General features: G+C 48.9%; 2 protein-coding genes and 1 pseudogene across 3 annotated transcripts in view; 1 reads left to right on the top strand and 2 right to left on the bottom strand.

Moving 5' to 3' along the window:
• Positions 1–5,927, bottom strand: part of LOC136627145 (zinc finger protein 665-like) — a 34,127-nt pseudogene extending 28,200 nt beyond the window's left edge.
• LOC136629002 (oocyte zinc finger protein XlCOF22-like) overlaps positions 1–16,150 on the top strand; it is a 338,499-nt gene that overhangs the window by 123,696 nt on the left and 198,653 nt on the right. The window lies entirely within an intron of this gene.
• The window catches only part of LOC136628989 (zinc finger protein 84-like), a 162,303-nt gene that overhangs the window by 80,094 nt on the left and 66,059 nt on the right, over positions 1–16,150 (bottom strand). The gene's annotated exons all lie outside the window — the stretch shown is intronic.

The raw sequence follows: 16,150 nt of genomic DNA, 5'->3' as shown, positions 1-16,150 counted from the left end.
CTGTCGGAGGCTATTCTGCATATGTATGTTACAGTATACAGGACAGGGCTCTGCTGTCGGAGGCTATTCTCATATGTATGTTACAGTATACAGGACAGCGCTCTGCTGTCGGAGGCTATTCTCATATGTATGTTACAGTATACAGGACAGGGCTCTGCTGTTGGAGGCTATTCTGCATATGTATGTTACAGTATACAGGACAGGGCTCTGCTGCCGGAGGCTATTCTCATATATATATTACAGTATACAGGACAGCGCTCTGCTGTCGGAGGCTATTCTCATATGTATGTTACAGTATACAGGACAGGGCTCTGCTGTCGGAGTCTGTTGTGCATAGGTTACAGTATACAGGACAGGGCTCTGCTGTCGGAGGCTATTCTCATATGTATGTTACAGTATACAGGACAGGGCTCTGCTGTCGGAGGCTATTCTCATATGTATGTTACAGTATACAGGGCAGAGCTCTGCTGCCGGAGGCTATTCTGCATATGTATGTTACAGTATACAGGACAGGGCTCTGCTGCCGGAGGCTATTCTGCATATGTATGTTACAGTATACAGGACAGGGCTCTGCTGTCGGAGGCTATTCTCATATGTATGTTACAGTATACAGGACAGGGCTCTGCTGTTGGAGGCTATTCTGCATATGTATGTTACAGTATACAGGACAGAGCTCTGCTGCCGGAGGCTATTCTGCATATGCTACAGTATACAGGACAGAGCTCTGCTGCCGGAGGCTATTCTGCATATGTATATTACAGTATACAGGACAGAGCTCTGCTGTCGGAGGCTATTCTGCATATGTATGTTACAGTATACAGGACAGGGCTCTGCTCTCGGAGGCTATTCTCATATGTATGTTACAGTATACAGGACGGCCCTCTGCTGTCAGAGGCTATTCTCATATGTATGTTACAGTATACAGGACAGCGCTCTGCTGTCGGAGGCTATTCTCATATGTATGTTACAGTATACAGGGTAGCGCTCTGCTGCCGGAGGCTATTCTGCATATGTATGTTACAGTATACAGGACAGGGCTCTGCTGCCGGAGGCTATTCTGCATATGTATGTTACAGTATACAGGACAGGGCTCTGCTGTCGGAGGCTATTCTTATATGTATGTTACAGTATACAGGACAGGGCTCTGCTGTCGGAGGCTATTCTGCATATGTATGTTACAGTATACAGGACAGGGCTCTGCTGTCGGAGGCTATTCTTATATGTATGTTACAGTATACAGGACAGGGCTCTGCTGCCAGAGGCTATTCTCATATGTATGTTACAGTATACAGGACAGGGCTCTGCTGTTGGAGGCTATTCTGCATATGTATGTTACAGTATACAGGACAGGGCTCTGCTGTCGGAGTCTGTTGTGCATAGGTTACAGTATACAGGACAGGGCTCTGCTGTCGGAGGCTATTCTCATATGTATGTTACAGTATACAGGACAGGGCTCTGCTGTCGGAGGCTATTCTGCATATGTATGTTACAGTATACAGGACAGGGCTCTGCTGTCGGAGGCTATTCTCATATGTATGTTACAGTATACAGGACAGGGCTCTGCTGCCGGAGGCTATTCTGCATATGTATGTTACAGTATACAGGACAGGGCTCTGCTGTTGGAGGCTATTCTGCATATGTATGTTACAGTATACAGGACAGGGCTCTGCTGTCGGAGGCTATTCTCATATGTATGTTACAGTATACAGGACAGCGCTCTGCTGTCGGAGGCTATTCTCATATGTATGTTACAGTATACAGGACAGGGCTCTGCTGTTGGAGGCTATTCTGCATATGTATGTTACAGTATACAGGACAGGGCTCTGCTGTTGGAGGCTATTCTGCATATGTATGTTACAGTATACAGGACAGGGCTCTGCTGTCGGAGTCTGTTGTGCATAGGTTACAGTATACAGGACAGGGCTCTGCTGTCGGAGGCTATTCTCATATGTATGTTACAGTATACAGGACAGAGCTCTGCTGCCGGAGGCTATTCTGCATATGTATATTACAGTATACAGGACAGGGCTCTGCTGTCGGAGGCTATTCTGCATATGTATGTTACAGTATACAGGACAGGGCTCTGCTCTCGGAGGCTATTCTCATATGTATGTTACAGTATACAGGACGGCCCTCTGCTGTCAGAGGCTATTCTCATATGTATGTTACAGTATACAGGACAGCGCTCTGCTGTCGGAGGCTATTCTCATATGTATGTTACAGTATACAGGGTAGCGCTCTGCTGCCGGAGGCTATTCTGCATATGTATGTTACAGTATACAGGACAGGGCTCTGCTGCCGGAGGCTATTCTGCATATGTATGTTACAGTATACAGGACAGGGCTCTGCTGTCGGAGGCTATTCTTATATGTATGTTACAGTATACAGGACAGGGCTCTGCTGTTGGAGGCTATTCTTATATGTATGTTACAGTATACAGGACAGGGCTCTGCTGTCGGAGGCTATTCTGCATATGTATGTTACAGTATACAGGACAGGGCTCTGCTGCCAGAGGCTATTCTGCATATGTATGTTACAGTATACAGGACAGGGCTCTGCTGTCGGAGTCTGTTGTGCATAGGTTACAGTATATAGGACAGGGCTCTGCTGTCGGAGGCTATTCTCATATGTATGTTACAGTATACAGGACAGAGCTCTGCTGTCAGAGGCTATTCTGCATACGTATGTTACAGTATACAGGACAGGGCTCTGCTGTCGGAGGCTATTCTCATATGTATGTTACAGTATACAGGACAGAGCTCTGCTGTCGGAGGCTATTCTCATATGTATGTTACAGTATACAGGACAGAGCTCTGCTGTCAGAGGCTATTCTGCATACGTATGTTACAGGTGGATGCTGCCACCATCTTTCAGCAGTAAGCTGCATCACATCGATCTATAGAGGAGCTGTAGGATCCCAGTTTCAGTACCTGCTGACCCAGTGGGGCACTTGGCTCTTCTTCTGGACAATCCTGTGGATATAGATGGATGGGATATCTCTCGGATGGATTTCTTCCATTGAATCCACCTGTAGGAACACAGAATAGATTATATGCATGTGGTGGATGGATGATGGGAGCATCTAGGTGACCCTCAATGACGGTCTCCGCTCCTTACACTGCTGATCAGCCATTATATCCATCTCTTCTGCTTCATCTTTAACCTCCACCTTAATAACAATCAGATCACCCTAGAGAGAGAAGAAGCAGGTATCATCCTCTACGATTCCACCACTTTATGGTCAGATACTGGTGAGACTTCAGCATCGTCTACCTGCTGGTTCTCCGGGACATCTTCCTCTGGATGGTCCTGGAAATACAGACGGCTGGGACATCTCTCTGGTGGGCTTCTCTGGCCGGATCCATCTATAGGAAATATATACAGAGACTGAATACATTATATATGTGATGGTGGGTGAATCTAAGTGCCCCCATACAAGCTCTTACCCTGGGATGTGAGCGGCTGGCAGAGCTGTGTGTGTGTGACGTGCCTGTAGCAGAGCTGTGTGTGACGTGCGTGTAGCAGAGCTGTGTGGCGCACTGCTCCACCAGAAACACCGGTACTATAACTTCCTAATAATTACTAGTTACTAATAAGTGACCCCCATACAAGCTCTCCTCTAATTAGAAAGGTCTAGTCTTACCCAGTGATATAATAGGCTGGTGGGTCTCCATCATGGCGTCCTTGTACAGATCCTTGTGTCCTTCTAAATACTTCCACTCCTCCATGGAGAAATAGACAGCGACATCCTGACACCTTATAGGAACCTGACAACACAATATACAGTCATCACCCAGAAGCCTTCAGTGCTGTTACTGTATAATATCCCAGCATTCCCTGCAGCGTCACCTCTCCAGTCAGCAGCTCAATCATCTTGTTGGCGAGTTCTAAAATCTTCTGTATCATGGAGTGAGGAGGAGGGTCAGTGATGGGGCTCCACCCTCCTGACTCCTGGAGATGGATGCTAGGAGTCACAGCCGCTGTCCTCTTCACTACCGTGTACTCCTGTGGGTGGCAACACACTGATCACTACATAGAGGTCAAGAATCCTTCAACCCTCTAGTCATTTCCCCGTTCTACTAACAGTGATAACATAGGGGGCGCTCACCTCTCCCGTTATCAGGTCAATTATCTCTAGGGTGAGGCCTAGTATCCCTGCGGCCATGTTCTTTCTGCCCTTGTCCATCCTTGGTGGGTCGTTGAGGAGGGGCATCATCTATCAAATACAACTACAAGATGAATCGAGCATATAGCGCAGGCTGACGGAGAATTACATTACATCAACCTATGGAGGATCTGTAGAAAGCTCAGCATCGTCCACCTGTTGGTTCTCCGGGACATCTTCCTCTGGATGATCCTGGGGATATAGACGGCTGGGGCATTTCTCCGGTGGGCTTCTCTGACTGGATCCATCTATAGGAAACAACCACAGAGACTGAATACATTATATATGTGATGGTGGGCGAATCCAGCCGACACTTGTTGGAATACTCGACCACTTATCAGTCGTTCTGCGTGTGTTTGAGACGTGAGTTACATGCAGAGCCTGAAGGCACCTGTAAATGTCAGTTACCGACTCCACCCCTGACCACATGACGTTGATGTCATCACAGGGCCTTTATCCTTGTGCACTGAATATGGGATTATGGGTAGACTACATCCCCCACAAACCCCTTTGGCCTCAGTTGCTATGGATACACCAGTACTCAGTCTGGCAGTTTGGAGCTGGTTGTGAGACAGCTGGACATCTGTGTGGAGACTCCAATAAAGGACACCTCACAGATGTGCACATATATAGCTGGCGGTGCATATTGACCAACAACATTGAAGCATTGTCCTTCAGCGCTTTCTTCACATCTTCTGAATGAGATATCATGTCATCTCAAGTGCTAACGCCGCCAACACCGGTCCAGCCTTCACCTAATCAGCCGTTGTCCAGTGTTGGAACAAACAGTCGCTGTAAATTGGTAAATCACATGCAGCTCATATGCAAAAGCTACACAGCAGGGCTTCCTGCGAGGTGTGCGTGCGTGCAGCAGAGCTCCATGCGGTGCGTGCAGCAGAGCTCCATGCGGTGCGTGCAGCAGAGCTCCATGCGGTGCGTGCAGCAGAGCTCCATGCGGTGCGTGCAGCAGAGCTCCATGCGGTGCGTGCAGCAGAGCTCCATGCGGTGCGTGCAGCAGAGCTCCATGCGGTGCGTGCAGCAGAGCTCCATGCGGTGCGTGCAGCAGAGCTCCATGCGGTGCGTGCAGCAGAGCTGTTTGGCACCACCAAAAACACTGGTACTATAATTTCCTAATAATTACTAGTTAATTTAGAATCGGTAATAAGGCCATGTTAGCTTTATTAATAGTGCACAGTAGAACAAAGAAAGGTGTTGGGATCGCAGCGGACAACTCCCTGCAGGTAAGAGATCACTACGAAGTATTAAGATGCTTTTACACAAACCAATTACTGTGACCCCCATACAAGCTCTCCTCTAATTAGAAAGGTCTACTCTTACCCGATGGCATAATAGGCTGGTGGTCCTCCATCATGGCCTCCTTGTACAGATCCTTGTGTCCTTCTAAATACTCCCACTCCTCCATGGAGAAATAGACAGTGACATCCTGACACCTTATAGGAACCTGACAACACAATATACAGTCATTACCCAGAAGCCTCCAGTGCTGTTACTGTATAATGTCCCAGCATTCCCTGCAGCATCACCTCTCCAGTCAGCAGCTCAATCATCTTGTTGGTGAGTTCTAGAATCTTCTGTATCAGGGCGTGAGGGGGAGGGTCAGTGATGGGGCTCCACCCTCCTGACTCCTGGAGATGGATGCTGGGAGTCACAGCCGCTGTCCTCTTCACTACCGTGTACTCCTGTGGGTGGCGACACACTGATCACTACATGGAGGCCAAGAATCCTTCATCTTTCCACTCATTTCCCCATTTAACTAACAGAGTGATATAATAGGGGGCGCTCACCTCTCCCGTTATAAGGGTAATGATGTCTCGAGTGAAGCCTAGTATCCCTGCAGCCATGTTCCTTTTGTTCTTGCCCATGCTTGGTGGGTGATGGGAAAAAAGCCCTTCTTTACAAGGAGACAGCTGTGCGGCATCTGGGAGAAAACCAGGAAGATTGAAGACGCAGCTACTTTTGGGAAGAACCTCTATGAAGAGCCTCACTAATGGGAATTATAAATGTCTGCTGAGAGCATGCAATGAGGAGCACACGCAATTACACATACATGTACTAGGCTGACCCCATGTTGGCTACACAAACAGGAAATGTTAGGAAGAATGTTGGTTGTGAATCTCCCCTTCTCCCTCTCCATGCTGCTTCTCCCTCACTTTCCCAACCTCCAATTTTGAACGGACTCCAGTGGCAGCTGGAAAGGAGAGGGTTAAGCCCCCTTTGGATGAGCCGACTCTTGTATGAACAAGTGACGTCACCGAAAGGCCTCCCGAACAAAAACACTGCGTTTCCTGCGGTTCCAGGAGCATTGGCGCTGCCAAAGAAGCTGAAAAAGCAAGATAACCTAGAAGGCGCCATCCGGGTCCCTCCTGCTGCTCTCCGGCATTCCTGCAGTACTACAGCAAGAGATTGCTCCAATTGGTCCTCGAGCGCTAGCTCAGCCAATCAGAGCCAGCGCTCGATCCACCAATCACAGCCATTCATTGAATGACTGTGATTGGTTCATTGGCTGAGCCAATCTCTTGCTGGAGGCGGGGTTTTCCATCCCCGTTACCAGCAAGAGATGCTCTGTCAGCACTGACAACTGAACGGAAGCCTGCAGGAATGTGGGCGAGCAGCGGGAGGGACCCGGACGGCACCTGAACGGAAGCCTGCAGGAATGTGGGCGAGCAGCGGGAGGGACCCGGACGGCACCTGAACGGAAGCCTGCAGGAATGTGGGCGAGCAGCGGGAGGGACCCGGACGGCACCTGAACAGAAGCCTGCAGGAATGTGGGCGAGCAGCGGGAGGGACCCGGACGGCACCTGCTAGGCGAGTATTGCTTTTTTCACAGTGTGTAGCTAGGCCATTTAGCACCGTCAAAAACCCAGTACCAAACAGTGCTGTGTCTTCACTCCTCCTTCAGCGTTTCATGCTCCCCAGTTTAATCGCAATCGGAAGTGAACGAGCCAACGAGGACTTTGTCCTGCTGAAACCGAACGAGGAACCAGATGGGCCCGATTCCCGGTCATTGGGTTGTTGGCTCGGCTTTAGACAAAACAATTATCATTCACTTTCACTCGTTTTAACGATTTTTTGAACGATATTCGTTCCTTCTAAGCGTAGCATTAAAGGAAGTAGCTGACATCCCCTCCCCCACACCCCTACATCATGAAGTCAGTAATCCAAGCCGTTCTCTGCAGAGCAAGTTGGGGAACCTTCAGGGACCGTTCACACGGGACGGAACGACGCCGCACCAAAACCCGCAGGTCTGTCTGTGGATTTAAAGCCATTCTCATTTCCACGGCTCGCGGTGCGGTGCGCGGCCTATTCCGCCCCACGTGGAGGGTCCCTTAATGGGACAACTATCGCCCATATCATCACTGACAAGGGCGGTTCTGGACACCAGCTGTGCCGTACAGACGCCGGCACCGACGGGCTCTGCAACAAGTCGCTCAGTAGTCGCTTCTATCAGGTCACCAGAGCAACCATCGGCTCGCAGGAACAGTTACTGGTTGGTCGACGACTATTGACTCCACATGAAGATGTGCGCCATGTCACTGCAGCGACCTTCCCAAGGTCGACTGTCCGGTGGAAAAGCGCCCTCACAATTCCAGGTTTCTGAGCTTGTAAACGTCTGGGCCGGCCGGCCTCGGCTAATTGTGCGCCATTTCATTTTGTGGCGCGCAAGATCTTCTGTGACACTGGCCCATCGCAGAGGACGGATGGGTTGCCGTGGCAACTGGATGCCATTGCCTGGTGTCTGGGTCTGCCATATGATCGCTAATAATAATACACTGCAGTACAGATGTACTACAATGTATCATCACGGTGATCGTGGGTTCAAGGCCCTTACAATCGCATATGAAAAAAAAATGTGAAAACCGCCTCCTGTAACAATCAGTCTTTGTTGGCCACTGTCCCGATGCAATGTGGGTGTGAGGTGCCGTTCGCTCGCCCTGGCAGCGTTGGATCTCCCGAAGGGCCGCAGCGCTGCCATGGCTGATTGCCTCTTAAGCCATGCCTGTGGCGTGGTTTGGTATAACGCTTAGTATTACATCATACTGCAGGAGTGAGCAAACAATCGCAGGTTCAAGTCCCCCCTGGGGCTAAAAAAACAACTTTTATCAATTAGAAGAAAAAGAAGCGCAAGAGTTTAAAAAAAATAAAAATAAATAAAAAACAAAAAAAAAAAACACCTTTTCCCAGATTAAGAATAAAAAAATCTAAATGATACAAAACCACCCATTTGGAGTCCCTGCGTCCGTAAACGGCCGGTCAGAGTTACACATTACGGGGCCGTCCTCAGCGGCCGGAAGGAGCCGAGAGCGGCCGGCGGAGCGGGAGCGCTCCAAAGTGATATGGGGGCGGTCTTTAATTGGCGGGAGTCTGCCGCTCAGAATCGCAGTCGGTCGGCCGCGGTCGGCGCCCAAACACAGTGTCCAGAGCGGAAGCAGTCCGACCGCCGATCACTGGCATTGATTTACATGGAAGCTGCAGCGTCGGTCACTACACAGAGGGGGGCGCCACCTGCTGCATACAGCGGCCCTTATTTATGATGGATGCCGTACATCGCCGTCTTACAATTGCTCCAGGTTAACAAGAAGGATCTATGAATCTGACGCCATTTACACCGCGCCAATCTGTTTACCGAAATGCTCTGCACCAACATGAAGGCGGTCGGCGGCTCTAATTACTGGCGTTAACACAAAAACGGGGCAAAAAGCAGGAAAAACACTCCTCCCTGTCCATGCAGCTTATTATTTCACATGTGACCCGCGGTACGAACGCCCCGCAGACGTCCATCGCGCCGCGCACACCGGCTTACATATTACACGACAATCCAGGCTGCGGCGCTCCCTGTGTACCTGCTTGTAATACCTACCCTCTGACGGCGCCCCCCACAGGTCACCCCCTGTAAAGCCCTATTTACACCAGCGAGAACAATGTGCGCGTCCTGTGTTTGCGGGACGGACAGGCCGCGTGCTGCGGGACGCCATTGGTCCTTTTTCCGTGCGGTTCCCAGGAATTGTGCGGTGCCCGTGTGCGACGTTGGCTGTGCCCCACAATCTCGGATGCGACTCGCTATCGGCTGCATGCAAACGGCTTAATGCAAACACTGCACCACAGAGGAGCTGCACCACAGAGGAGCTGCACCATCCCCCCCCCCCCAAACATTACCACAGAGACCTCCTGCTCCCCCTGGACCCCCACTGTCTGCCCACTCCATGAGCCCTCCCTATATAACACCCCGCTCTCCCGGCCTCCCTGTACCTCCAGAGCTGCACTCACCGGCCGCAGCTGCTGCAGAGCCCCGGAAACACAGAGTCATGTGACCGGGGAATGTCACCTGACCTCCGTCAGCCCAATCCACTCTAACCTATCCCCACTAGTGACTGCAGGACCTTTGGTGACGTCACAAGAATGCGACCGTAGATAGGACTGTTAGTGGCTGCAGGACCTTCAAGGCCTTCCCGAGGGGCGTGGCTACACGAGACGGCGACACTCCTCAAAAACCACAGACGTAACAAACGTGCAGCGGACACGTGATGTATTTACTGCAGTGCCGGAAAGGGAGTTCTGCTGAAGAGTCAGTTATGGTAAAGATTGCTTCATCTGTACCAGCCTGCTGCATGATGGGAGCTGTGCCAGAGTCTGTCCCCAGGAGCTGCGCTCTCAGCCCTGGGTGCTCGTGGATGGTATTAGTTTGTGCCTCCCAGCGCCCTGCAGACCTCCTGTAACGCACGGTCTAGTCCAAGAGCTCGTTCGCACGGACGTAAGCGCATTTCTGTCGCACATATACTCCGCGGGTTTGCGCACACGAACAAGTAATGTTTTTGTATATACGCAGTGATTCTGCAGGTTTTCTCCGTATTTCGTCACGTTTACGCACCCCACTGATTCCTATTGGCTCTCGCAGTGCGCAGATACTCACCAAGTTAAGGTCAGGCTGTGTTTCTCTTTACGTCACACCTTCACATTCCCGCTCGCTGCCACGACTGAATGACCAACGAGAATTCATTCACTTTTCATTCGTTGTTCAGTTTCTGCAGAAAATTGAAGGAGGGATCGGCCGTGTGATCAGGCAGTTATGAACGACCGCCTGTTCGCTGTGATTGGAGGCCGGATGGCACGATCCGCCACCCGCTCCACCGCCAATGTCACGGATGCGAGAGGGGAGACCTGACGGATCCCGCCTCTATCATCGCTCGACTGCTCCGAGCGCCTCGCCACTACCAATTTGACATGGCAGAGCCTCGATCGATCGCAGGGTTGCAAGCGGGGAGTTAGAATATAATGGATGTTCCCAGGCTTCTGCATGCATGAAAACCAAAAGCCCGGGTCAGCGCCCTGCAGTACCCACAACAATACACGCTGCCCCCGCCAGCTAGGACCCCGACTATGAATTATGAACACAATCTTCGCCGTTATGGTTCGGTTTAAAATGGACAAGGCTGACTAATAAATTAAAGATTTATTCTAGAAATGACTAGCAATGCAGATATATATATATATACACACACACACACAAAGGTTGTTACACAGGAGTATACAGTATACACACAAACAGTACTTACAAATAACAGGAAGAAAATAAAGGGAACCTGCCAGATTTGGGATACACGGCCCAAGGGTCTGTCTGACAATAAGAGTTCATCGAGCCCCAAGTTATAAAGGTTTCCCTAGAACAGACCTTCTGCCGCCCCGTCTGAGGTCACTTGGAGAGAGGTGGGTGGGATCCGTACAAGCTCTGAAAACTCATCCCCATTTTGGTCATATCTCCACACGAAGTCCTTCTATCGGGACGATATGCCTGCCATGCTTACCGTCGTGATTTTATCTATTCATTGATATCAAGTGTGACGTAAATTATAACCCGTTACGGTGCTACCCCATGAATGCCTGTGATTGGTTCATCGAGCGCTGGCTCTGGTTGGCTGAGTCACGGCACTTGAGAACCAATCAGAGGCAGCACTTCCTGGAGGTGGAAATAGGTGAGGGACCAGCGCAAGTTCTGGAACTGCATCCCAACTATTCAAGGCCGGCATGAGGTTATACAGTGGATGCAAAAACTGGATGCTGAATCTAAGTCTGGGGCCGGACACAGCGCAACATGGCTGACGGCCCAACAGCCTATATATATATATATATATATATATATATGTATATATATATCACAGTCAACACAAGAGCGATCATCGTTGGACATCTGCACCCAACAGGCCGGACCGTATAAGAGGAAATCCTAGTGGGGCCACGGACGCTCCTCTAAGTCTATAGAACTCGGGGCCGTTTTACACGGAATGATTATTGCTCGAAAAACCATTAAAATTAGTAAAAATGAATGCTGATCGTTCCATGTAAACGGCGCCAACGATGAACGCTGATTCATCCGCTTATTATTCATTTCATTCAAGAACATGAAATCATCTCGTCCGGTTTAAACACGATCATTCACTCTCATTCGCTTATACAGCGGGCCGAACGACAGAACAATCTGGTTACAGAATAAACGGACTGCGTTGTTTGCTCATTCGCTCAGGCGATCGATGACCGTTCCGTGTAGAAGCTCCCTTACGGCCGGTTCACACAAGCATATTTTGAGCATGAGACCTGCAGTGAATAGAACCCGATGTGAGCATGAGCTTATCTTTTCACGCAATTGGCTGGCATAAATGCGCTCAGTACGTAGAAAACCTGCGCATTCGCCGCACAAATACGAGATTAATGTGAGTCTGCGTATATTCGTGTCTGGATCCACACGGTGCATTTGCACATATTTGCGCAGCCGAAACACATTTCCGCCCGTGAAGAAGAAGCTCTTGGTGCCATTTCCGGGCTCTCCGATCCTTCTGGCGTTGCGTTCTGTATAACGAGCAGCGCGGAGGCGGATGACAAATGACTGCTGGCTATAAGGCTCCCCACACACAGGAAAGCGCTGTATTGGGCTGAGAATCATGGCCCGTTATCGCGCTCACCAGCTGCCGTCAATGGCGCTCATATTCGTGTGAGACGCACGTTTTTCACCCGTGTAAATCAGCCATTATCTGGATCAGCACGTTCGCTGCGACACCAAGTTTAGTCTTTACAACTTTAGCGCATTGCTGCATTTTAAGATCTAGAACACTTTATTTTCCCGGCAGCGGATCTCTGTGAGGTCACGTTTTTTTCTCAGAAAGAGTTGTAGTTTCTTTTGGTACCAGTTTGAGGTTCTTGTGAGTTTTGGATTGATTTTTATCTCATTTTTGGGCAGGTGAATGAAAAAGAAAAAAGGCAATTCTGGTGTTAGATTTTAAGATTTCACTTTGGGGTGTTCACCAAGCGAGATATATATAATAAGACCTACCCTGAAAGTAAGCCCTAGTCTGATTTTTTTTTAGGACTTTCATGGAGGCTTGGAATATAAGCCCTACTCTAAGAATAAGCCCTAGCTGTATTACTTAAATAAAAATTACCTAGCAGGCTCAGTCCAGGTCCCTCCCGCTGCTCTCTGGAGTTCTGACACGCTTCTTACAGTTCCTGGCTGCCCACAGAGGATCACTTCCTGGTTACCGGATTCATAAATCTCGCCTCCGTGAAGCGATCGCTCTTATTGGTTCTCGAGTGCTGTTTTGTGGAGGTAGGATTTATGATTTGGCCAATTAATTCCGTGGTTCAGCCAATTTGTAAAATCCTTCCTCCTCAATGCGATGGCTGTGACTGCTGCTCAGCCAATCAATGCAGTGCTTGAGAACCAATCACAGCCATCGTTTCCTAGAGGTGGGATTTATGAATCCCATATTTAGGAAGTGATCTTCTGTGGGCGTCCAAGGACTGCAAGAAGCACGTCGGAACTCCGGAGGACCCAGACCAAGTCTGCTAAGTATAATAAGACATCCCCTGAAACTAAGACCTACTGCCTCTTTTGGGCAAAAATTAAGATAAGACAGGGTCTTATTTTTAGGGAAACTCTATATCTATCTATCCACACACACATACACATATATTCATATATACACACACATGTATTTGTCCATTTAAAATGGGTTTTGGTGGGGGAAATCTTTTTTAAAGTGAACTTTGTTGAACTTTCTTGATGCTTTTTTTAAGTCACTTTCACACGGCAGAGAGATTTTTTGCCTTGTGAAACGCACAAATCTCACACGATTATAAAGTCCATTCTATTGAATGGGGTCATAACACATGAGCAGCATTTTAGATTAGAGCATGGACAGTAAGATTTCCTATTGTCAAAGTTGCATCGCACGAAAATTGCATTTGAGCGCGATGCGATGCAACGGAGAGAAAGGCTCCATAGGAAAACATGGGCCACAAAACCTCACAAGTCGGGTATAGCGCCGGACCCGCAATGACCTCCATATAAAAATGTGTTGTGTACCACCGAGGGGATACAAATCTTTATTTGTATAGCACCAACATATTCCGCAGCGCTGTACAGGTCAGAGGTAAATGTGTAGACAAATCAGACATCACATACAGTAATACACAATTTAAGGTATAGGAGTGAGGGCTCTGCTCACAAGAGCTTACAATCTATGGGGCAGCAGTACTTGTACGGTGGTCCGGCCAAAGCTGTGTGAGCCGCTCACCAGGTGGCATCTGTCTGTGTAGATATATGAGGTGTTCAGGAAACAGTGGTATGAAGAAGAATGCAGAATAGAAGCAAGCATTGCACCAATTTTAAGAAAGAAGGCACCTACAAGTTACATTTTCTGCTGAGTTTCCCTGAAAATAAGACCCTGTCTTATATCATTTTTTGCTCTAAAAGAGGCACTAGGTCTTATGTTTGGGGGATGTCTTATTATACTGCTAGGATTCTAGTCTTCAACTGTCCATCTTGTCTCCAGTCAGCCATCTTATAAGCTTCAGATTATGTTCAGGATAGGTCTTATTTTTGGAGAAACATTACAATTTTCTGTTCTCTGAGCCTTGCGTTGCACGGACCTGTGAAGTTTGTTAGAATAACAAATTTTAAGCTGCAATACGACTTTGCAGCACCCGTATGACCCATTCTATGCAATAAAACCTTTTCAAATAACCTAAACCCATTTGTAGCTACTTGTAGACATTGCAATATTGCTTTCTTAACAAAATTAAATGAATTTTCCCACTAATTTATCCCCTACCACGGATGTGGGCCTCAGTTATAAGGCACTGCAGGCAGCATTGGCTTAGCATTTCACTTGAAGTCCTCTCCTTGTGTTTCCTGGCCCAGGTATTGCTTTAGGACGTTCCATTGTTCTGTGTCCCCATGGACACAAGGATAGCAGAGGGGATTAACTGGGATCTGGTCACTTTGGAAGCTGGCAACTCCTTATGTTGACCATCAGGAATGACACAAAGGGAATCAGAACACCTGAAGAGAGACATGACCTCAAAATACAGACAGATGACTCATATGATATACAGTTTGTGGAGGAACATCCCCTGGTTGCAACAGAAATGAACAAAAGATGGTAGCACAATCTTTTAATTAAAGTGGAATGTGGAAACCACCTTGAGAAGAGCTGAAGGTACTGGGTGTATGACCACATTGTCCTAATGAAAGATCAGAAATGGAGAATGACAAGAGAGAGGCACCAGTTCAGAGACTCTCCTTTTCAATGTTACTGTGTCCAAGAAGGCCACCTTCCAAGAAAAGAGCTGCAGAGAGATGTCCCAGAGACTCAAAGGGGGCATATTTTAGAGAATCTAAACCAACTTGAGCTTCCAAGGAGGGTGAGGGATAGGAAGACTGTATGGAGAAACTGTGTGTAATGCCCTGGAGAAAGTTTTTGGGGCACCAAGACTAAAGGCAGGGGCGGAGCCAAGTCGGGGATGTGAGTGGGAGTGTGAAGCAGAAGCTCCACTACAATTATCCTGCACAATCATCCTGAAACAGGGACAATCAGAAAAAAAAACCTGCCACAAAGCTCCCTCCGGTGACTGGGAGTCTGGAGGAAGCCTTCAGCAGGCAAAACTCACCATGACTCGCAGAAACAACAAGGAGAGGGGCGGAGAGGTGAGCCGCCAGAGCGGGCAAGATGGCACCGATATATACCCAGAGCGGGAACATGTGCCAGGAGGAGAGAGGACACATCATCCAGAGCACAGCAGGGACACCGCTGCTAAACTGGCTCACTATGCCAGGGAAGAGCCGCTACCAGCAACTACATTAAGTGGTCATAGAGAAGCAGGAGGAACTCTGGTAGAACTCTCTATGCACAATATAATGCAGGAGACGGAGGAAGAGGGGGAGGAAGCGCTAATATGCAATGGAGGGAGAAAACCGGCACCTAAAGAGCATCTCCACAAAACAAGCTCAGATGTAGCAGAGCCCACACTGAAGGACATTCTAGGGCCTGTCACCAAATGCACAAATGCAGTACAAATGCTTCACCAACAATTTGGCTCACTGCAAGAGCACATGAGCCTAATCAGATAAGATGTTCAAAAAATATCTGAAAAGTTAAAGGGGTTCTGACATGAATAATGTTTTTATGCTTTAGCAGCCATTGTTTCATGGTCTGCCTAATGGACCCAGGGAACCCACGGTTTAATGGCTGCTAAAGCATAAAAAGATAATACTTACCTTGTCTCCTGTTTTTGTTGACATCGGAGGGGGGGTGGTCATCTCCCGGCAGGAGCTGTTCTTCTGCTTCCTCAACGAGCTGCGCCGCTCCGGGATCGCGCGCATGTGCAGTGGAGAGGTGCCCTCTGACAGGAGTCAGGACGGGCCGCGTCTCCACTGCGCACGCGCAGAATCTCGGAGTTCAGCCAGGATGGACGGGCCGCCCACAGCAAGCACTGCTTGTGACGTGCTTGCTGTGGGTGGCCCCCGTCCGTTCACCTCTCGGAAGTGGCTGACGGACGGAGGTGACCGCTCCTGCTCTGCTTCTACAAGCCACAGAAGAAGATGCCGAATTGAGGGGACATGCCTGGTGATCGAACCTGGCCAGGCAAGGTAAGTACAATTTTTTTTTTTAGTGTCAGAACCCCTTTAATAGCCGC

Source organism: Eleutherodactylus coqui, chromosome 5, assembly GCF_035609145.1.
Source record: "Eleutherodactylus coqui strain aEleCoq1 chromosome 5, aEleCoq1.hap1, whole genome shotgun sequence".
NCBI classification, from domain to species: Eukaryota; Metazoa; Chordata; class Amphibia; order Anura; family Eleutherodactylidae; genus Eleutherodactylus; species Eleutherodactylus coqui.
Note: the sequence above shows the minus strand (reverse complement) of the source record. Positions and strands in the feature narration are given on the sequence as shown.